This window comes from Vanessa tameamea, chromosome Z, assembly GCF_037043105.1.
Source record: "Vanessa tameamea isolate UH-Manoa-2023 chromosome Z, ilVanTame1 primary haplotype, whole genome shotgun sequence".
In the NCBI taxonomy this organism is placed as follows: Eukaryota; Metazoa; Arthropoda; class Insecta; order Lepidoptera; family Nymphalidae; genus Vanessa; species Vanessa tameamea.
Genome location: NC_087341.1, coordinates 6,643,289 through 6,660,003, shown reverse-complemented (window position 1 = coordinate 6,660,003; position 16,715 = coordinate 6,643,289). Strand labels below are relative to the sequence as shown.

The 16,715-nt window shown below is 32.6% G+C and overlaps 1 protein-coding gene across 1 annotated transcript in view; it reads left to right on the top strand.

Moving 5' to 3' along the window:
- Pico (pico) overlaps positions 1–16,715 on the top strand; it is a 107,454-nt gene that overhangs the window by 21,330 nt on the left and 69,409 nt on the right. The window lies entirely within an intron of this gene.

The following is a 16,715-nucleotide window of genomic DNA, read 5'->3' as shown; positions in this document are numbered from 1 at the left end:
CCTCTTATTACTAAAATCCTTGTATTGATAACAGTAAGCCGATCCGCTATTTTTAGCTCGTGCATAGCTGAAAATAACGAACGAGAAACAGGGAAAAAAGTAATTGAAGTGAACTGCACTGCCTTAACATTTTCATTCAATATCATCCGAATTTTACCTACAACTAATTTATGTTAAAAAAAAATCATAAATAATTAAGAATTAAGCTTAAGATTTAAGGTAAAGAGAAATCGAAATAAGAATAGTAGCAAATGCATGTACATCGATATAGGTCATCAAACTGCATCCGACGAGTTCAAACCCCAATCCAGTCCACCCACGTGCTGCCCACTTCGCCACATAACATTACGTTTACGAGCGAGCCATATTCGACTGCATTTTATAACCGATATCGAACGTATAACGTGAAATTGACTGGTACTGGCTTCGATAAGAAATGCTTACAGAATTAATCATTTAAGCATTTTAATGTTATGATATATGTATGTATAAACATTTCATTTCTCTCACTCTCGTTCACATTGGCTCTAAGATAAACATAAACCACTTTTTACACCTCATCTAGCGTTTTACATCCCTTGTGCCTGTAAATACACTGGTTCACTCATCGTTTGAATCGGAACACGGTAATACAAAGTATGCAAAGGATTTGCTGAGTGGCGGTAGAATTACTGGTGAGTGGGTGGTATAACTATTGACGGGTCTGCCCGTAGGTAGTAGTGTAGGTACACTATTAAATATAACTTATATGGACCGGTTTATCCTATAAACCTGTTACCGCTTTGTAAGCTTAGCGTAGTCAGATCTAGAATTTTTATTATTACATGAGGAATTTTGTAATTCCTAAGAGTATATGGTCAGATGAGAGAGACTTGTGTCATTATGAACATATGCTTGGTATGAATATTTATTTAATAAGCTGTGACCGTGGCTCCATTGACAGAATTTAAGCTATACTCCCAAACATCTTTCTTTTTCTATAATAAAAATACAGTTATGTTTATAAATGGTTACCATGTAATAATAAGAATACTTACATTTAAACCATTTTAGCTTATACTATAAATTTAGTTTGGGGGATGATTATTTAAACAATATGGCATATTCTTCTTTTAAAAAACTATGTGTAAATAAATGCAATAGAACCTTGCTAAATTTTGCCCCGCTTTCAAACCTTCGTATAATTTGTAATTTTTCACTCATATCACAGAAAAGCCAGGAATAACCTTAAAAAACTAACACCCGGAACGTTATAAAATAAAATACAGTATTACGTTAATTTAAATATATTTTAAACTTATTTATTCAATAAATGTTTTCAACTATTGATTTGTAGATGTAGATGGGATCGTCAAATGCAACGCTTAGCTTCCGTGCTGCGGTTGTAGTGATGTGAATTGAAGTTAATTGTAATTCAAACTGTGAGTTCGTCCACCACTTATCATACGAAATTCAAAATCTGACCCAATTTCATAAATTTACCTGATAATGAGAATTTCACGAACACCACGCGCTCTGACAAATAATTAAGGTTGCCATTTGAATAAAGAAATTAAATTTTAAATATGTAACAAGTACAAAGTAGGTTGGAATATTTGCATACATTTCAATGCCCAATGCTAAGCCGGATGTCGCAACATTTACTGTAAGTTCGCTCTTAAATCCCGGCCAGAGCTCTTACAATTAATTGATATGTTAAAGAGAACTTCACAGCTCTTTAGAATGACACCTCCAAGGGACCGCAAGTATTATGCGATGTGAGCAGACTATTGATTTTGTGAGATTTACTAATTTTATGAATATAAAAGTTGTCGAATAAAGCGTACTGGATTAAAAGATAAAATAGACGATATAAAAGCGCGGAGTTAGTACTTGTTCATTTTCATGCAGGATGAATATTTATTTTTTTATTATTTAATCTTTGAAATATCACGGACTTGCTGTCCGTACCTTGGTTGGTTATTTCTATTTTGATTGAGTTTAGTAGTTTGTTGCGCCTGCACATTCGTATTTGATTTGCATTATAAAGAATTTACTTTTATTTAATAATTTAATTGGTGACAATGGTAACTACTGATATTCTCAACTTTTAGTCTAGATATAATTGACATTCCCAAATTATGGTAGCTTAAAATTTAATGCTGTAACTTGATGACGATGGAGGCTCTTACTTATTATACTTACTTCAAATGAAATAACTTGGTTCTTACATACACCAAGAACCAGATTCGCTTAAATTCGACCGATCTAAGCAATGTTGAGCGAGTCTAATATTATGCCATTGAAAATTTGAAATGACAATGTTATTTTAACAATTCTGATCTAAGTAATTATGGTCACCATTTTGAATTGATCTGTTCATTATTTACTCGTCGCAACCTCGCACAAGTATGTCATAAACATTTAGTGGTTTTTTGTGTAAAAAAGGCTAGTTGGACGGGCAAACGGTCATAGGTACATGAAAAATATTAACTATTCCTTACATCGCCAAAGGGCCAACCTTGGGAACTGAGGTAGATATAGGCCACCTAGGACATCTTAATGAAGTACCTAATTATAGATTACAATGTCACAATAGTGCCATTGATTTATTATTCTTTTTTTTTATGATATAGCTAGGCGGACGAGCAAATGTGTAAATGTTTTAGTTTTGCTGTTTGTCGGTAGAATATATGATGAAGGATACCCAGACGAGCTCGCATAAAGCCCGACCATAAGTAAAATAAAGGTAAAAGTACCAGTAATAAAACGAATAGATATTATAAAATAATGTCTCGATATATCCATAATTACAAATAGTAAGAGCTTTATATTCATGCATAATTTACCTTTATTGATCTCATTACTAAGAATAAGATCTCAAAAATATACAACAATAATATTTCCATCACAATGGTAACTTCGTATTGAGAAAATTCGATAGCAAGCAACAGCTTCTAAGTGATTCCGTTTAACCAAACAAAACTTACCCCGGGATATTATTAGTGTTATTATTATTATTTACATAGTTATAGTAACAGTTGATTGCACACGGCACATCGGAAATGTGCAAATATTATTTAATGATTTATAGGTAAATAATTGTATAGGTATTTTAGACAATAGCAAGTAATTAATCGATCAATCATTATGTATATCTGAAATTATTAGCGTAGATTTAATTGTTCGGGAATGTGGTTTCGGGATAGCTTTATCGGAAACCGAGCTATTCTCATTATAGAGCAATATAGAGCATCATATAGAGCATAAGCCACTAACACCTAGTTAAATAGCTCTACAAACAGGTAGATATCAATTTTTGTATGTACAAATACTTTGTCATGTACAAAAACTCTTTAAGGCTTCTAGCAGCGCGTGCCTTATCACATTATCTCGTAACCCCAGAAGCTACCCCTAAGGGATCCCTTGTAAATGATGTGTAAGAATAAAACATAAGCTGTTTCCGGATTTTTGTGGTGTTTTTTAAATATTTATTATGTATGATTATCAAATATTGCGTTGTTTTTTTTATGAAGAAAATCTTGTGTCCAAATTATAGACACCTTCAATTTTGTTCATTTTTTAATAATAATAGTTATTAAACAAAGATCTTAATATTATAAAACGAACTTAGCTAATGCGAGGTTTAAAATGCTTTGAACAATTTCTACGAAACTCCAATCGTGACGTTAGCAAATTTTTTATATTGAGAATAATTTTCCGCTGTTAATGCCTTGTCGCCTTCTATTTATCTTGAACTTTTATTCTCGATCGCATGAATTGTATTAATTACATTCCATTCAATATTTTTATTCAAATATATCAAGTAAAGTCCCCTCGATACCTTTTATCGATTTTATCGAATCTCACGATTCTGAGTATTAGATTAATTGGAATACAATTTAGAATGTTCGCACCGTGAATTACAATTAATATTTTAATAAAATAGTGTCAAGTAAATAGTTTAGATTGAAGAACAAACATAAAAAGAAAAATCTTGTATTTTTTTCCGATTTGAAATTCACTGTTTTTTTCTCAACTATAATATGCATGTATTATGCATATACACTTAATCTTGAATCACGTCGGCTAATAATGAAAACCGCATTAAAATCCGTTGAGTAGTTCAAAATATTTATGGGTACAGACGGCGGGAAGCGCCTTTGTTTTATAATTTATACAGATTACGTTTCTTTCCTTTAAAAAAATATTTTTTTTTTTTAAATTTCCTAATGTAAATAAAGGTAACTGTTGTTTTTAAACATATGGATAAATAAGTAATATTTAAAAAAACAGATTTCAAAATTCGAAAATACCTACGATAGTGATTGTATTTATTTATTTTAACCTTTATTACATAGGATACAAAAAAAAATACAAAATAAAACTAAAGAGACTAAAGAAGCCTAAACTTATAAAGATATCTTCTAACAAAACCAGAAACGGAAACTAAATTAGACTATGTGTTTCATTTTATTTAATTACAGAATAGATTATACTCAGAAGCTCGATTTCTTAATTATGCAATTAAATAATTTCAAAATATAACGTTATTGCTGACTCTGTTGCCGATGTGGTGCTTCAGGGTATGGAACTGTTCATTCCATATTCTGCTGTGCCCATCGGTGGCAAGTCCCAGCCCTGGTTTGGTCGTTTCTGCAAAACGGCCTCACGCCGAAAATGGGAACGTTACCATGACTGGCCTAACGCATCGGCGTCTCGTGATGTAAAGACCAGCGCATTCAGAAAGGAATATAACTCTGCCTCTAGGTTCTTCAAAAACGTGATTGCTAAGGCGAAGACGGATTACATTGGCAGAATTGGCGAGAGACTGGTGCGTCTCCCTTTAGGAACACGTGCGTTCTGGTCTCTCGCTAAGGCTGTTTTAGGGAATTTATTTCAGCCTTCCTTTCCATCTCTGCACAAGGACGGCGAGTCATTGGCCCATACCGCGAAGGAGAGAGCTGATCTTTTAGGCTCTCTTCGCGTCGAATTCGACTCTGGGTGACCAAGGAAAGTCACAGGCATTAGTCGTTGTGATACCACGATGCCGGAGGTTAAATTCCGGCAAAGTGCAATTCGTAAAGCACTTCTTTCCTTGGACATTCATAAGTCGAGTGGACCCAATGGCATCCCTTAATCAACGATTTGATGATCGTTGATTGAATCGTTGATTGATGCATGCTCCGACCAAAAATTCGTCAGTGTTGGTGTTCCACAATCCTACGTTCTATCACCCACTCTGTTTCTTCTGCATATCAATGACTTGTTGCAAATCAGTAACATTCACTGCTGTGCAGACGACAGTACCGTAGACACCTCATACACCGGCCGTGCTAATATTTCTCGGGAAAACCTCGAAGAAAACCGGAACAAACTTGTGTCTGAAATCGCGTCTTCGTTAAACAAATTCTCGAACAGTGGCCGGCTAAACCTAGTCCACTTCAACCCCAAAAAGACGCAAGTTTGCGCGCTAACCGCCAAAAAAACACCATTCGTCGTATCTCCACGATTTGAGAACATTCCGATAGCTGCCACAGCTAGTATCGGAATACTTGGCGTTGATATTTCGAGCCTCGTTCAGTTCCGCAGTCAATTGGAAGGCAAAGCCAAATTGGCATAAAAAAAAACTCGGTGTGCTCAGCAAGGCAAGACAGTATTTCACGTCGGCCCATCGCCTAAGACTATACAAGGCGCAAATTCGGCCTCACATGGAGTACTGCTCTTACCTCTGGACGGGTGCTCCCCAGTACAGCTCCTTGCATTTGACCGTATCCAACGTAGAGCAGCTCGAATTATCGACGATCAAGCCCTTTCTGATCTTCTCGATCCTTTGGTAGTGGTCTGCGTAGAGATGTTGGATCACTCTGCATCTTCTACCGAATCTTCCACGGGGAATGTTCCGAGGAATTATTTGGATTATTCCCGGCAGCTGAATTTCACCTTCGGACATCTCGTCAAAATTCTAAATTTCACCCTTACCACCTAGATGTCCAAAAATCCACAACAGCGCGATTTTTAAGACATTTTCTGCCTCGCACAACCACTCAGTGGAACCAACTTTCGCCGGCGGTTTTTCCGAACCGAAACGACTTGGGAACCTTCAAAAAAAGAGCGTACTCCTTCCTAAAACCCCGGCAACGCACCTGCAACCCCCCTGGTGTTGCAGATGTCCATGGGCGGTGGTAATCACTTTCCATCAGGTGAGCCTCCTGCTCGTTTGCCCCCTATAACATTAAAAAAAAAAGAAAAAAAAAATATATATATAATCTTAAAAAACCCCGCCTATAAGATACTAAATAGTATCACACATTATACACATCTTTATTACGTATTGTCACGCCAGTCATATTCGCCACGTTGAATTAAATCATATCACATAATCACTGAGGCTCACACACACAGAACTGATGACGAAATTGACGAAACTTCATTTGTCAAATATGATAAGTAACAGAGGATCACACATTTTATTGACGGAGTTTATTCACAAACTAACGTCTTTTATAGTTGGTTAAAACAGGACGCGTGGATTTTCGTGCTTGTGTGCGTGTGTCAGTAATAAAATTATCAGACTATCGCTCTCAAAGCAACGATGCTTTCGCTTTACCGTGCCCGTTTAAAATTCTTTACTATAAATAGCAACATGGATTTACTACAGTATCCGTTGATATAAAACTTAAACGCCTAACATTTTAAACCTGTTCCGCGTTGCTTAATACGAATTCATATACGTAGATATCATCATAATTGAAAATCATTCTAATTATTTTATATATAAAATACGATGAAAGTTATTATATATAGTAAATAAATTTGATAATTCATGAAAATTTTAATTTCGTTCATTAATTTAAAAAATAATACGACAAAACTTAGACAGTAGGTATTCAGCTTCACAATACACATGCACCAAAGTGACCTTTGGTGTCTGATAATAAAGCTTGTCGCCATTCGCTTGTGACATTGAAATAAATAACTATTAATTATTGAAACAAACGACTATTGCAATTCTTATATAAGATTACAACTTATTCAGAATCACTGTTTATTATAAATGTAAGCGAATTAATTTATACAATTATATTGAATCATACTCTCGATTAATTTACAGCAAGTTCTTGTTGCGGTCGAGCAAGGATGTGCGTCAAAGCTAGCGAGAGATTGCATAATTGAATGCCAATATGATAGCGTGCGCTCCTGTTCTAGTTTAATTACCCGCGCTAAGTGTTTTCATGGCTCGTTCATCATAAATGGATAGGTAGCCAGACACCGAATAGGGTTATGTAATATTTTCCTTATTATTTAATACAACGATTACTTATAATTTAAAAGTATATAAGTAGCACGAATAAATAAAAGCAAGCCCTTTTAAGACAATCGCTTTCATTCCAACAATGAAGTAGAATTTGTACAATTTAGTACGATACCAGTGAATACCAATATCAACACATCTGTTAGTCAATCTGCTGTTTAATCAACCTCTTTGGTTTGATTTAGAAATATCTTATATATTTAATCTTAATTAAGTAATTTAAAAATCAACAGTCGCAAAATGTTGCAATTTAATTTTAATGATTTTACACCGTGACTACGGATTACCCGAAACGTTGTAGAGGCGTAAAATCCGAAGTGAGGCTTAACGCATACAGAATATACTCTGAATAAACTCATTCCGTGACGAAAGCTGAAAATCATTTAACAATCATATACAACGATATAAACGTGAATTCCATAATCAAGTTACGTATTATTGTGACTATAAAAAAATTCTTTCGGTTTCCTTCCATACAAAATACTATCAGTATTTGACGAGTGCACATATGTACGTGTAGGTACATATTCAGCTGTCTTTCGCAACTAACGTCTTGACGTAATTTCCGTTCTACTGTAAAATTTAACTGTTAACACACCTAATGAAGTGTAACTCCAATAATAAGTATTTTTAAGAAACAGTTTGTTTGTTTAATATGGTATAACTATTTAATATTTAACTAGTATGGTAACACTAGAGTACGTTATAAGTAGTATTTAACTCACAGCAACGTTCTACTTGAACGGTTAATTGATACATTGGAGCGCATTGTAGGTCAAGTCTTGACGATCGTATAGATAACGCGTTGCCGTCGTCTACTGACCTGAGGACTAATGCCCACAACTGCAAACGAAAATATTGATTATATATTTTATTATATTATTTTTACTTTTCCAAACGAGTCCTAAATAGAAATGTATAAAATTCGATACATAAACATTGACCCGCCAACCATCCCATCTAATATGTAATCTTGTGTCTGTATCATTCACCTTTCAATCTGGAACAGGTTAAAAAAGTACAATATTTTTTAATACTTCTTATTAATCAAGAAATAAAACTTGTACCACAAAAGTAACGTAAACTTATACGTAAGTGTAAAGTTAAAATGCTAAAATGTGTAACGAGTCAAATTAACATAAGATTGGAAGATCGTAAACGTTTCGAGTTCATTTAGAAACCGTTCGAGAATTTAATGATATATTATTTAGTCTGTTTTCAAAGTACAGATGTTTGTGGTATTGAACAAGCAGTAACATGCGGTTAAGCTAATCAAGGGCCACCGTTGCTCATTGAGGCGATTGCCGCATGAGACACTTCCATTTGGTTGAAATTGATTGCTACATGTCACGCAATACGACACGAATGTTAAGAAAAATGTTTAAAACAAACATTTTATCTTCAGCTCAACTGCTTATTTGTATTTTGTAAAGCAGCGGTTAGTAATCATGTAATAATGTGATTATATAAGTATAGTTTAAATCATAACTCTACTCAATTTTGTAAGTTAATTTATCAATGTAAAGTAAAATTTCAAACTTTGTCTTAGCCATATTTAAAATTCAATATCTGAATAAATAACTAAGCCTGCTTCGTGCGGGCGGTAGTTTAACGTGCCTATATTTCGGGCGTTGCTAATTCTTGGGAACCAGATAACCACTCGCTAATCAACAAACATATTTACTTTAGATAAGCTCGCGTATTAGCGGGAATGATAGATATTGTGAAATTTTTAATAACGAAAAAAAATCAAAGGAGAAGACGTATTGATTTTGGTATTTACGTTTTTTTATGTACGTATTACGTATTGATTTTGGTAATACGACATTTAAATTTATGAATTGGCAACGCTAAAAGTATTTTGGTAATTTTATTATGTAAGTGAATACCTTGCCCAAGGAAGGATGATTAACTTTACGTAAACGACAACTTGGTGTTTGGAAGTTCGTCATTACTGGTCGTGTTTATCCAACGTTTGTAACTAAATATAAATACATAGTAAAAACATCCCGAATGCGTCTGGAACTCTGATTTTGTAAATAGCCCATGCATATATTTTTTGAAGAATCAAATATTTTTTGTGACTCAATCGTTACCCCAAAGTTATATACCATAAGACATGCTATTATGAAAATATCAAATATAAAAGTGTATATTAATCGAGCAGTATCAACGTTAGTAACAACTAGGCCCTAAATTATAAATTGCATATAATATTTCACTCTAGTAAGAGCAGTAGAAAAGGTTGCCCAAACCCTAAATAATTTAAATTGCATTAATAATACTGTACTTTTAATACTACTGTAAATAATACTATTAATAATACTACATTATTAATACCGAATTGGTCTTACATAGTAATACGTATAAACCTTTTTTCAATATAAGCCCCTGATCTATTATTTTAGATTGTGGTTAAATTTTGCTTAAAATCTTTAATCATTCTAGAGTAACTGAAATTTATGAATAACATAATAATAACTAAATAAATAAATGAAAATATTGTATTCAAACTGGCAACCACGAGCCTTCTAGAAGCTAACTATATTTCGTCCTAGATCCGCGACAACATCGCGATAAGTATGATGTATCCTGATGCATTATACTCTTGACAGTGAAGGATGATCACAGCTATGGAAATGGCTTTATATGTTACCGTTTCACTTCAACAAAAACCGTTATTTTACGATTAAATAAAATGAAAGCCAAACCGCGGTATTCTAATTTCTTAATTTTTTTCGTTGCATCAAGTAAACACGGATGAGGAAGTCACGGCAGCTAATATATGTCTAATATATAAAATAATGCTATTCTAGTCACACTGCTACTACAGCGGGACATCCTTCCGTCGCTTTCGGAGCGACAATCAAGTGCAACGTGCTTTGCTTATAATGGACCGCATTAAGCAAACTTAACATCACGCTGGAGGATATTATGGGGAACGATTTTGCACCAAACCATATCTATTTATAATATGTTAATATAAAGACATACAGTTGAAACTCTAAATAGGTCGATAGCCTCTGAATTTATTTCGTGGAATTAGCATTTGTTATTCTTTTGTGATTTACGAATATAAATATATATTTTTATTATGTTTACCAGCTAACTATAATACTTTGACCAAAGAAGAAGTGTAGTGATTACCTAATAGTAAACACTGCATCGACTAATAACAAAATCTTACACGAGCTCAAGAGGATAGTGACATTAGAGGAAAACATCCGAGCGTTACAAAAAAAAAAGCAAAAAACAATCGTAACATTGAGTATTATTATTGCTCGATTTGATTTTAACAATATTATTTATTATATAAATACGATTTAAATTAAATTAGATATGTTACTAACTTTTTATTAATATAATCTTAAGTCTTCAAAATTTTGTAGAAATATTTTTGGATAAACATTTTGTTATTACGTAATATCTGGATCAAATATATGTATTTGATTTATTTAAACTACCTTTCCTTTAGCTGTGTGTATCGCAACGTGATATAAAAATATATAACGGATATATAAACGGAAGTATATAACGGTTGGCTTTAAACCACTCCCGTGATATCTTTCAAATATTTCTATTGTTCCCAAAATTCTTTTGAGTTTGCAAAACTCGCTTTTGTTTCCGTTATAAATGTTGAAAGTACAACGAGAAATCAATTAAAGTTTAAACTTTGTAAACAAAATAAATGTTTGTTTACGAAACGGTTTGCATTTAAAAAATGGTTGGAAATGCAAGCCATATAGCCAAATCTCAGTAAAGTTTTCTAAGAAATTAAAAAAAAAACGTAGGTAGTAAACTCTTATAATTTAATTTTTTTTATAAAATAATTTTACTTGATTAAATTCGATTATTTTAAATGTATTAAGTAATGGTAAAGTTAATAACACACTTTAAATGTGAATTCGTTTTGAATTAGTTTAGCTTAGATTTAAACCTAGACAATTTCAACCAAATAAACATTAAGTCAATTGAAACCTAAATTTTGAAAATATACTGGACTTGTGTTCATCAAGGTGTACTTGTATCTTCATAATTTATGTTTTCTTCAGAATATGACTACCATATCATACTAATAATCGTTTATTGATTGCTATTATCTAAAACACTTGTACGATCCAGGGATAATAGGTTAAGTGAGGTACGCATTGTTTTCGGAGTTCAGGAGTCAAGGTAAAGACTCAAATGAAATACCTGGTCCTGACTTTAGATAGAGCTTTAGGACTGATTACTGCTGCCGTACTTGGTAGACGCTCAGTGTGAAAAGTCTAGATTCGCTTTGCCGACGCTTATTCTCTGCCATAGTGCGATCCATAGCAATTTACGGTTCACTCATACGGGTGGATGCTGTTATTGCACTAAAACAAAAGTATTCCTACAATTCATTTTTAATCCTTATTCAGATGTTAGTTGTTTCGGCCATTTAATTTAAATCCAAATGCCCTTGTACATTCGAATGGATACTTTATCAGAGTTTTCATAACATGTGCATCGAAAAAAAATTTTGCTGCGAAAAGGGTGGTCATATAAGTTGCTGGTATAATATTTTTTGACTTTGGTAGTTAAAATTACCCAAATTTGATAAGCTAAGACGTGGACATACATTTTCATAGCTTGTGTGAAGCACAATAAAATTATTATTAATATTTCTCATTTATGACAAAGTTATATTAAATTAACTAATAAATAAATAAACATTATAAAATGCATACTCAATATTTTAATACTAAGTTCTGGTTATTGATTGTTTTTTTTAGTATTTTCTGTTTGTTAAGGGGGTCTTAGGACTTTCTAATAATAATAATATTTAAATCCCATATGTTTAAAAAAGTATATATTTTGAATGTTTCAGTTTATTTCTTAATAATAAAAATAAAATCTCTTAAATTTCTTTGCACCCATGCAAAGGGTCGCTAGTGATATATATTTAAATGTAGATTTCAAAATATCTCCAGAAAATTCACAATCACAAAATAAGCGGTAAATTGGTTCTATTAATTTGTAACCAATTTATGAATAAATCAAATACTCACTTTAAACATGATCCGTGATTAAAACTTGGCGTTTGAGATTTCACTTTGGAATTGAGACCAATACGGTCGGAGATAATTCAATAGGTTTGAAAGATTATAAAAAAATATTTGGGACGTGCAGTATGATGTTATTATTTAGTACATACGAGCAGAGAGCGATCGCCGATGATGTTTGTATTACAAGATATGTATTCACAAAATCAAATACAAATGAGTTAGTGGAATACTTGTAAGTTGTAAGTTTATTAAAAAAATATATAACAATTTCTAGGTGTCTGTCTAAAAGTTTTATGTAAAAGCCTAACTCTATACAATCAAATCAAAAATCACAACATTTTATTCAAGTACACTCTGTAAAATTATTTCTTTTACAAGATAAAATGATTTGTTTTACAACCGCTTGGGACTAGATTCTTCCTAGTAGAACCGGTAGGAGACTTGGTAGTCAGACATCATTAAGTACATACAATTTAATTGATATACCCTGAATCCATGGAAACAAGTAACGCTTTTTTCCGTTTATGTATTTTTTTTTATTGAATACTGTTTTAATTTTTTTCTTTAACATGACGTACATTTTATCACATATTGCGGACGGGTGCAATTTAGTAGTAAACAGAATGATGTGATAGAAATATAATTTATACCCTGTCGCACCTAGGAGTAATGTAGCTTTATACAATTGAAACCATTTTTAGAATTGAATCATTATACCCAGAGTTTACCCCTCTTACATCCTAATAAACAAAAATTACCTCTTTACAATAGTATAGAAGTACAATGTAATATATATTTGTTTATGTTTACACTGTCATTAAATATTTTATCTGTAAATAAGTACTAATGTTTTTAAAACAATCAAGAAATTAAAGTAATTTAAAACTCTTCGGAAGAATCACGATAAAAGACAAAGGCAGTTGATTATTACAATAGAAGTCGGTTCAAGCTAGCGACTATGGCGTACGATTGCTCATCACTCCAACACAATTGATTCAACTATCTGTTACAAGGACGTATATTTGTGTTTAACAATTAGTACCCATTTTGTATGTGACGCTTTTAATTGAACAATAATCCCCGAAAGAGTAAACGAGCGAACATCACGCCGTCCTATTCATGTTTCAAAGTTATGAAATAAGTGGTACGTCCTTTCATTGAAATATTTGAGCAGTATTACTTCTATAGTAATTTAATCTTTCAATCTATTTTCGAAATATATCGTAATATATTTTAGTATTATAAATTAGTTGTTAGTCAGTCGCGATAGTGCCTTTTTATGTATAAATATAAAAAGCTCTCAATGTATAGCTAATCTCGTTATGTTTATATTCTTTATCTTAGATATTGCATTAACACTCTCCATTGGATTATTTGTATTCAGACAGAGTAAGAAAATATATTTACCGTTTAAGTAATTATTACAAATATATAGTTATCATACGTCCATACTTATAATTCAATGGTCATTCTTCTCATACTAACTAAATACCTATATTTCTTGTTGCTTGTTTACGTATGTAGTTAAAGCAAATATTCATTCATTCTTGTTTGCGTTGCTGATAATTACTTAATGATTCAAAGTGCGTGTTCGCATTTCCCAGAGAACTCATGCGATACACGCTCGTGTTATTGTATATCTAGGCACAACATTTGCACTAATTGTTACTAACGGACATGGAGCCGCGGACATATATTTGTTTATAGAATTAAATTTATGCTTTGAATACGGAATCTGTCTCAATAATATGTGTTGCTGTAATGTTCCAAACCCCTATTATTAAATACGTAAACACTTGGTTTTGAATGCCTTGTTGATCACAAACGTTTGTAAGCTTACAATAATGCTCTAGAAAGAATTTGTAAATATTTGTAATTGTTATAGGGATCTTATGCAACGGTTTTTTTTTCATTTAAGTAGATAGGAACACTGACACTTAGGCTACTGGATAATAAGTGCCAACCACCACCCATAGACATTGAAACTGAGAAATATTAACGATCTCTTATACCGTTAATTCGGTTCGGAAACGAATGTGTATATGATCCTTACAAAAATCCCTCCTGTATATTTTTTTACTAATAACACAATAGATAAAATGATTCGATTTATTTGTAATATGAGTTCATTCGTTTAAATACTAAATTAAAAAATAAAGTTAAAATGCTTATACCTTAGCAATGAATAACTTTAACACAAAAAAAAAGTTATACAAACTGTAATAAAATACCTCGTTAATTAAACTAGAATATAAAATAATGTGAATGACTTATCATTGTTAATAACGTTGAAGTGTTCATGAGGAAATGTAATCGCAATAAATATAGTATCAAGGATATTCGAAAGGATTACTATCTAATGTATTATTTTCTAAATATATAATACAATTATCTAATCGGCGTGATATTTACTTTTATTTATGAGTATCATTCTGTCAAGAAGACTTCGCATAATATAAAAACTATAAAGAATAAGTTTTACAGAACACACTGTTGTATTTGTTTAGTAATCAATAATCGTCTTCTTATATAACAATAAATAAGTTACGTTTCATTTAAGTAGCGACAGCTAAGTAGATAGAGGTCAGAGGAATAGTGTGCGGATGGTCATACACATTCATAGGCAATGGATGGATATGTCGAGTGGAGGGGTGAATATTTAAATAAATTATTTTATTATTAAAGTCTATGTCGCATGTCGCTTTCTGATATTTCATGACCGTGTTCTGCAGCGAGAGACGGATTTGCAACTCAAAACTCTTATTTTATAGTTAGGCGAACGAGCAAGTCGGTCACCTGATGGAAAGTGGTCACCACCGCCCATACATAATGGCGTTGTGAGATATATTAACCAATCCTTATATCGCCAATGAGCCACCAACCTTGGGAACTAAGATGTTATGTCCCTTGCGGCTGTAGTTACACTGGCTCACTCATCATTCGAACCGGAACATAACAACGCTGAGTACTGCTGTTTGGCGGTAGAATATTTGATAAGTGGGTAGCACCTCTCCAGACGGACTTGCACACAGCCTTACCAACAAATGTATTATCACAATCAGATAATAAAACGGCAGGCAGATAGAGCGCGCAGATCATTATAGCGAAGCAACAAAAGCGAATACAAATATAAAAGCGACTGCAAATTCCCGGTCGTGTGAAACGACGCATCTTTTTGTTAATACGACAAATGTGCTGTTACTTTAAATATATTAAGACGAAACACATTGTTAACAACTAAACACATTACCGGTGTTGAGAAGGTTTGGAGCTTATTCCACACCGCATCCCCAATGCAGGTTGGTGGATGTTTAATGAAACCAGGAATAATGTGTACCAATATACAACACTAATAACAATCAAAGTGATATTCATTAAGGAGTGGAACTAATTACCAAGTTCGTACCGATACTAATTAAGTATTCAATTAAACAGTAAGAAATACTATTTTGATATTGGAATTCGTCAATTGCTGTCTTCATGCAAAGTAATAACGGAAAAAACATCAATGTTTGCGTTTCTATTTAAAGTTTTTACTTTAATTAATTTATGATTGTACGCCGATCAAAAAGTCGTTTTAGTTTTTATGCCGTGTTAGTTTTATTTTAAATTGATTAGTGAAATTTGGACATGTCTACACACCTTAAATCACTATCTTCAATCTCGATCTTAAACCAGTTTATATTTTTTGTTTTATACATTTTCTCTTATAATAAAAAAAATACTTTTTCTCTTGCACCTCATATTTGAACTTGATTGCTTGTTTTTGTTCGTATACGTTTGAGCATTGTAACTTTATACAACATTTGCAAGCATTTGCCTCAAGGTATCTGGCATAACCTACGATGCAGCTTTTGACTATAAATAGCAAGAATAACCTATTAAGAGTAACATAAACGTAAGTCTTCATAGTACTCTTATTATTCTTTATTATTATTAGCATAATTGAATATACTAAAATATCACACGACTAATATGTTTTATAAATAAACGAACAACCTTTAATTAATACGAATAATGTGTAATATAATACTAAACCATATCTACACGTGGGTGTACCCCTAGCGCGCCTGTGCCGTACCACATGGTGTGGGCCAGGCATTTCCGTTTTAAAATGTAATTCCGCCTCTGCGCCTAAGGCTCCTATTAAGTTAATAATTTACATTATTGCCCCATAGCAATGTGATGCGAATACAACCCAAATGCACCGTGTTAATAATTTTTCATTCAAGCAACTCTAGTCGTTTGGTATTCTACGAGGTAATTTGTGTAGATGCTTCAACTGCTTTATTAACAATATTGTAACTTAAACTGTTTTATTTTATACTTTAGCCGTCAATGTTTATACTATAACTAGAGGATAAATATGGATGTGGAATCCGACAATGTAT